General features: G+C 43.9%; 1 non-coding gene across 1 annotated transcript; it reads right to left on the bottom strand.

Annotated features, from left to right (window-relative positions):
- Positions 1-7,778: 7,778 nt before the first annotated feature.
- On the bottom strand, positions 7,779-7,850 carry trnat-cgu (transfer RNA threonine (anticodon CGU)). Its single transcript has one exon. It is a non-coding gene; the product is annotated as a tRNA-Thr (tRNA).

Genomic DNA, 7,850 nt, shown 5'->3' with positions numbered 1-7,850 from the left:
CATCGATCTGCAATGATAACTCTGTGTCTCTCTCCACAGATGCTGCCCGCCCTGCTGAGTGTTTCCAACATTTTCTACTTTTAGTGCAATATTCCTGCTGTTTATATTCATTATCCTGCAGCGTACTCGTGCTGTTCTCAACATCTTCTATTACAGTTAAATATCAGAGTCGTAACATTATTGTAATGACTGATGCGATGAGACTTGTGGTTACACGACAAATTGAATATCACAAAACCAGCCCAATAATGATTGCGGAGGTAAAACACACGGTGCAGGTTCAGTGATTGGAGAATTTCCGGTCAGGTAGATCTAAATGTATCGCCTCAATTCTTGCACCAATGACTATTGGTACGAATGGGACATGTGACCCCCATCTCTGGTGGGTCTGTCCTGCCGGTGGGACCGGACATGCCCAGGGATGGTGATGGAGGAGTCTGGGACGTTGGCTGAAAGTTGTGATTCTTTGAGTAGGACTCTTTGAGTATGACTATATCAGGTTGTTACTTGACTACTCTGTGGGCAGCTGTCTCACTTTGAGCACAAGCAAGTGAGCAGGACTTTGCCGGATCGATTGGGTGAGGTTTTGGACCACAGCAAGAGCACTGTGAGCAGTTCTGAGATACCACACCTCAGTAACCATATGTAGGACAGGGTGTTCCTGTAGGTTTTAGTAAACACTATTAAGAACTATAATATGTGAAATTGTATGTTCAAAGCCTAAAAATCTGTATAAAATGGCGAATGGCTGAGAGAAAAGCAGGATGGAAAATTATGCAAACCTGACTGAAACTGCTGTGTTTTCAATTACTGAAGTAATGGAATGTAGTGCTAAGTTTATGGAGACTGGTGGTGACATGGAATTCAGTAATATTATGCTTAAAGAGACAAGAACTAGAGAACGAGATACGAGTTGGAGACATCCTTCATTGGTAAAGCTATAGGATGGACAGACTGTTTAGAAAACATTTTAAGAAATGTTCTGTGAAAAGTGAACTTCTAGGATAAGGGTACTTTGTTGTGCACAGAAAGAGACCTAGTGGGATTAACAAGGTCATAAGATGACTAACGAAGGAAGCAATAATTTTACCAGGTGTCAGAGGGTTAATTACTACCCTGTAGGCAATTCGAGAGGAAAACGGGTATAAAGATACAGGTTTTGAACACCGAAAGTAGCGCGCACAGGGTAACCAGAGATTGATAGAAGCTTCAGTCAACAGAACACAGCAAGAACCCAAAGAAGCGAGCTTCAGTCAACAGAACACAGCAAGAACCCAAAGAAGCGAGCTTTAGTCAACAGGACACAACAAGATACATCAGGAGACCGTGTCACAGTCACTCGGAAGGAACACCAGGGTTCAACGAACAGACTGTGACTACCTTCTTGTTCAGTATTACTTCTTTTGACTGGAAGTTTAATGCTTAATAAATCTGTTTTATTATACACAATATACCTGCACCCAGAGTGGTTTGTGTAGTCACGGACAAATTATTACAAGAGTTTTTGAAAGCTACACATATATTGGCCTTGGAGGGAGCGCAGTGTAGGTTTACCAGAATGAAAACCGGACTCCAAGGGTTAAATTAGGAGGAGTGATTACACGAATTACGGTTGTATTCCTGATAATTTAATGGTTAAGGCGAGAGTTGATCGAAGTTTTCAAGATATTAAGGGGAACAGATTGTATAGATAGAGAGAAAGTATTTCCACTGGTTGGGGAGTCCAGGACTAGGGGGTATAGTCTAAAGATTAGAGCCAGGTCTTTCAGGAGTGCAATTAGGAAACACTTCTACACGCAATGGGTGGTAGAAATTTGGAACTCTCTTCCAGAAACGACAATTGATGCTGGATCAAATGTTAATTTTACATCTGAGATTGATAGATGTTTGTTCACCAATGGTATTAAGGGATATGGGCCGAAGGCGGTTATATGGAGTTAGGTCGCAGATCAGCCATGCTCCCATTGAATGGCGGAACAGACAGGAGGGGCTAAATGGCCCACTCCTGTTCCTATGTTGTATAAAGTTCTGCTTAGACCACATCTGGAAAACTGCATCCAGTTCCGGGTACCGCAACTCAGGAATGATATATTGGATTTGGAGCGGGTGCGACGCAGATTCACCAGAATGATACGGGGGTTGAAAGGTCAAGAACAGCGGCACAGACTAGGCTTGTATTCTTTTGGATATAGAAGATAAAGGTGTGATATAATTAAGATAGTTAAGCTACTGTTGGTTCCGCTCTGTAACACACTGACTTGTTAACTGTTTCCAGATATTGTCGCTCATTTTCGCCATTGGATGTGTTGCAGTCTGCTGACAACAGACAGTTAACCCAAGCAAGATTTCAAGTCCGGCGGTGATTGCTGTTCCTGACGGATTTATCTGTCTACAGGCGCTGGCGGGGATTGGAACGCTCTTGTGTCACACTAAGTAAAGCTAGAAGTCATCAATATAAGATAGTCACCAATAAATCCAATAGGGAGTTCAGGAGATAGATCTTTACTTAAAGTACGCGTTACTATAAGGAATAGTTGAGGTAAATAGCATTGCTGCATGTCAGGGGGAGTTAGATAAGTACACGAGGGAGACAGCAATAGAAGGATATGCTGAAAGTTAGATGATGTGGGCTGGGAGTAGGCTCGTGTGCAGCATAGACGCCGGCAGAGATCAGTTGTGCCGAATGGCCTTTTCCTGTGCTGTACATTCGATGTAAAGTGTCTGAAATTTTCATAGATCCGCACCTGCTTTAGGCTCCAGACTTTAATGCAATTATTTTCACGAAGCCTCTTAATAGCCTCGCGTCCTTGTCTCTCGCCACCTCTGGCGGAAGGTCAAACTCCCCACAGAAACAATTATGCCCGAGCCGCCATCGCGGGATTCTTTCATTTTGCGGTTTTGAAACAGGACAGAGACACACATCTGTTTCCTTCTTTGACCCTGTGATTCGCTATTCTGCGGGTATGACAGAGAGAGAGAGAGAGAGAGAGAGCGAGAGGGACAGACCGGGAGAGAGATATAGACATCTTTGTCAATCTATTTAATTGTTAGCCCCTGCAGTTTGTAAATTGATCAACGGAAGGACTTGTATTTTATCGCTTTTCCCGACTTCAGAACGCCCCAAAGCGCTTTACCGCCAATTGTGTTAGAACTTGGTGTCCCCGCCCTGGACTTGGGAAACTACAGCCAATTCGCAACAGCTTCTTCCTGTCTTTCCCTCTCTCTCTCTCTCCCCTCCCTCTCTATTTCTCTCTCTCTATTTCGCTCTCCCTCTCTCTCGCTGTCTCTGTCTGTTTGTTTCTCTCTTTCTCTCTTTGAATCTCTATCAGACGGTGTCCCTCCTTCTTTATAACTGAACAGCGACATGTAATCGCAGCCTGTCCCGAGGTGAGTTACTATGGGGAATCACTGGGACCACAGGCTCGCTGTAAGGTCTCCTCCTTAGATGGGTTCCCCTGAGAGAGAGGCAGGCACGCGCACTGTGGAAACGGTGAATAATGGCATCTCATCCTCATTCGTAGTTATTTCTAACATTTTATAATGTTCTATTTGAGATGCTATGCTATGCACTCCAATGACTCACTAGCTCTGCGCCTGTTTCTTCGTTTTTCCCTCTCTGTGTAACTCTCTGTCTGTTCCTCCTTCTCTGTCTCTCTCTGTCCCTATTTCTGCCTCGTATTCTGTTTCTCTCCCTGCCGTCTCGCTCTCTCTCTCTCTCACTATCTTTCTATCTGACTCAGATTCATTCCCTGTCTCTGTGCCTGTCTCTCCATCTCTGTTTCTCTATCTATCCATTTCTGCGTGCGTGTGCAGCTGTGTTTGGTTTTGTGTGTGTGGATCTCTGTACACATGAACAGGAGCAGACCATTCAGCCCCTCGAACATGTTCCGCTATTCAATTCGGTCTTGGCTGATCTGTATCTCAACTCCATTGTTGCCGTAACCTTTAATAACCTTGCCTAACAACAATCTATCGATCTTAGTTTTGAAATGTCTCTGCTTTCGCTTCTCACTCTGTCTATTTGAATTGCTCCGCAGGTCAGGAAGTTTTTGCAGGGAGAGGTTTTAAATGCTCAGACTGGAAGGAAGTTTAGAGTGGTGCTCCCCAGGGGTCGAAAGTAGGACCGCTGCTCTTTTTGATGAAGATTAATGAACTTTGGTATAGAGGGCATAATTTCAAATTTTGCAAATAATACGAAAGACGGTAATGTAGTAAACAGTGAAGACGATAGTAACAGACTACAGGAGGACATATGGAGACTAGTTAAATGGGCAGACACGAGACAGATGAAATTTAACGCAGAGAAGTGTGAAGTGATATATTTTGGTAGGAATAATGAGGAGAGGCAAAATGAATTAAATGGTACAAATTTAACGTGAACAATAATTTACTTTAATCGGCTCCCTCTGGAGATCACTGGCCCCGAAACTGGTCAGAAAGCTCTCCCCTGCATTTTGTTAACCGCCTCCTAATGGTACAATTTTAAAGTGGACGCAAGGACAGGGAGACATGGGGTGTGCGTACAGAGATCTGTGAAGCGGTCAGGACACGTTCAGAAGGCTGTTAAAAAGCACGTGGTATCCTTGGATTTATTAATAGAGTCCAAAAGCAAGGAAGTTATGCTAAAACTTTAAAAACACTGGTCAGGCCTCATAAGGAGTATTGTCTTCAAATCTGGGCACCACGATTTAGGAAGAAAGTCAAGGCCTTGGAGAGAGTGCAGAATATATTTACTAGAATGGTACCAGGGGTGAGGGACTTCATTTATATGAAGAGACTGGAGAAGCTGGGATTTTTCTCTTTAGATCAGAGATTGCCAAGAAGAGATTTGATAGTAACATTGAAAATTATGAACGATTTTGATACTGTTCATCAGGAGAAATGTTTAAATGATCTCACATTAAAGGTGATGAAACCTCTAGCAGGCACGGACGGCGGTCGAACCCATGATTTAACTCGATTCTATGAGACGGACAGCCTTACGCACTTGGCCACCGCGCCATCCGTAGACTTGAACTTCGAGCTTCCTGGGTAGCGAATTCTGAATCGTTTCAATTAGGTTGAAATAGCACAGCCACAAATGCACAAAAATAAAGCTGGATGGTGGCGCGGGCAACTGATCCGCCTCATTCGCATGAATACTTTCATAAAACCTTTCACAGAAACATTGAATCATACATCAAAGAAGGAGGCCATTTGGCCGATCGTGCTCTTGAAAACGATATCCAATTAATCCCAGCTCTTTCCCAACATACCCTGCAAACATTTCCTCTTCAAGCTTTTATCCAATTCCCTTTTCAAAGTAACTATTGAATCTGCTTCCACCACCCTTTCAGGCAGAGCATTACAGATCATAACAACTCGCAACGTAAAACAAAATCTCCGCATCTTCCCTCTGGTTCGTTGGCTAATGAGGAAATATTGGATAGGCGGAGTTGATTTTTGAGGGGTATAAAGTTATGAGGGGCCGAGATAGAGTGGATAGGAAGGACCTATTTCCTTAGCAGAAGGATCGATAATCGGTGGCATTGATTAAAGTAATTGGTAGAAGCATAATCAGTGGCTCCATGATCGTACAGTGGTCAGTGCTCTGCGTTGTGTTTGCAGCAACCTCGGTTGGAATCCGAGTCACGGCACAACTTGCTTTACATCTTCTGTCCCTTGCGGCACCTGCTAATAAAACTCAGAGAATCATCATTATTTATTAAAAGAAGAAATCTGTCTTGATTGTGGTGAAACCTATTTATTCCTTCAAAACCCCACGCTCTCACATACCTGTGCCTTATTCTCCATAATTCACACTCGCCTCTTCCTGCTTTTTCTTCCTTCCACAACCACTAGCTCTTCTTCACTTTCCTCCTTTCATTTCATTGTCACTTTCCTGCGGTTTCCCCTTAATCTGACATTCACTTTTACCGACTTAGTGTCAGCCGTGGCTCAGTGGGTAGCACACTGGCCTTTGAGCCAGAAAGCCATGGGTTCAGATTCCTCCTGCAGGGACTAGAGCATATAAATCCAGGCTGTCCCTGCAGTGCAGTACTGAGCGAGTGCTGCACTGTCGGAGGCGCCGTATTTTGGATGTGGCGTTAAATCGAGGCCCCGCCTGCTCTCTCAGGTGGACCTAAAAGATCCCATGGGACTATTTCGAAGTAAGAGCAGGGGAGTTATTCCCGGTGTCCTATCCAATATTTATCCCTCAATCAACATAACAAAAACAGATTATCTGGTCATTATCACAATGCTGTTTGTGGGAGCTTGCTGTGCACAATATGGCTGCGGCGTGTCCCACATTGCAACAGTGACTACACTCCGAAAGTGCTTCATTGGCTGTAAAGCGCTTTGAGACGTACGGTGGTCGTGAAAGGCGCTATATAAATGTAAGGCTTTCCTTTACTTACGGCGTTAAATTTTCTCTGCTACCACCGCTGTTCCTGAGAGCACATGTCCCATTCGCACCAATGCACATTAGTACCTTGAAACTCGTCGATACTGTGGGACTGCTCGACAGACAAGCAATGCGAAAGCGGGGCCTTTGGAAGGACAGGGACCCGATTGTTCACGAAATTTCCTTGGGGAATCTTGTGATAGAGTGCCTGTTAACTGAAGAACTGAGGTTTTTTTTCATGCTGGTTGGCACTTTCCCCAAAACTGTTGAGGTGCGTGTGTGACGGGCACCGTTACCTCGCTGCGATCGAGGGTTTAAGTGTGAAATATTGGCCCGCTGGTGGGGTGCAGTAAGATCGAAAGCGTTCCGCTTTAATCTTAACAGGTCTGTTGAACAGCTCCATTGTTGCCGTAACCTTTAATAACCTTGCCTAACAATAATCTATCGATCTTAGTTTTGAAATTTCTCTGCTTTCGCTTCTGACTCTGTCTATTTGAATTGCTCCGCAGGTCAGGAAGTTTTTGCAGGGAGAGGTTTTAGATGCTCAGACTGGAAGGAAGTTTAGAGTGGTGTTCCCCAGGGCTCGAAAGTAGGACCGCTGCTCTTTTTGATGAAGATTAATGAACTTGGGTATAGAGGGCATCATTTCAAATTTTGCAAATAATACAGAAGACGGTAATGTAGTAAACAGTGAAGACGATAATAACAGACTACAGGAGGACATATGCAGAGTGGTTAAATGGGCAGACACGTGACAGATGAAATTTAACGCAGAGAAGTGTGAATTGATATATTTTGGTAGGAAGAATGAGGAGAGGCAAAATGAATTAAATGGTACAAATTTAACGTGAACAATAATTGACTTTAATCGGCTCCCTCTGGAGATCACTGGCCCCGAAACTGGTCAGCAAGCTCTCCCCTGCATTTTATTAACCGCCTCCAAATGGTACAATTTTAAAGTGTGTGCAGGAACAGGGAGACATGGGGTGTGCGTACACAGATCTGTGAAGCGGTCAGGACACGTTGAGAAGGCTGTTAAAAAGCATGTGGGATCCTTGGCTTTATTAATAGAGCCCAAAAGCAAGGAAGTTATGCTAAAACTTTAAAAACACTGGTCAGGCCTCATAAGGAGTATTGTCTTCAATTCTGGGCACCACGCTTTAGGAAGAAAGTCAAGGCCTTGGAGAGAGTGCAGAATAGATTTACTAGAATGGTACCAGGGGTGAGGGACTTCATTTATGGAAGAGACTGGAGAAGCTGGGATTTTTCTCTTTACAGCAGAGATTGCCAAGAAGAGACTTGACAGTAACATTGAAAATTATGAACGATTTTGATAGAGTTCATCAGTAGAAAAGTTTAAAAAATGTCACATTAAAAGTGATGAAATTTCTCCAGGCACAGACGGGGGTCGAACCCATAATCTTCGGTTTACGAGACCGACGCCTTACCACTTGGCCACCGCGCC

This window comes from Somniosus microcephalus, unplaced genomic scaffold, assembly GCF_052327205.1.
Source record: "Somniosus microcephalus isolate GS21.2 unplaced genomic scaffold, FLI_Smic_1.0 unresolved_chr1, whole genome shotgun sequence".
Lineage (NCBI taxonomy): Eukaryota > Metazoa > Chordata > Chondrichthyes > Squaliformes > Somniosidae > Somniosus > Somniosus microcephalus.
This window is presented reverse-complemented; position numbering and strand designations above follow the sequence as displayed.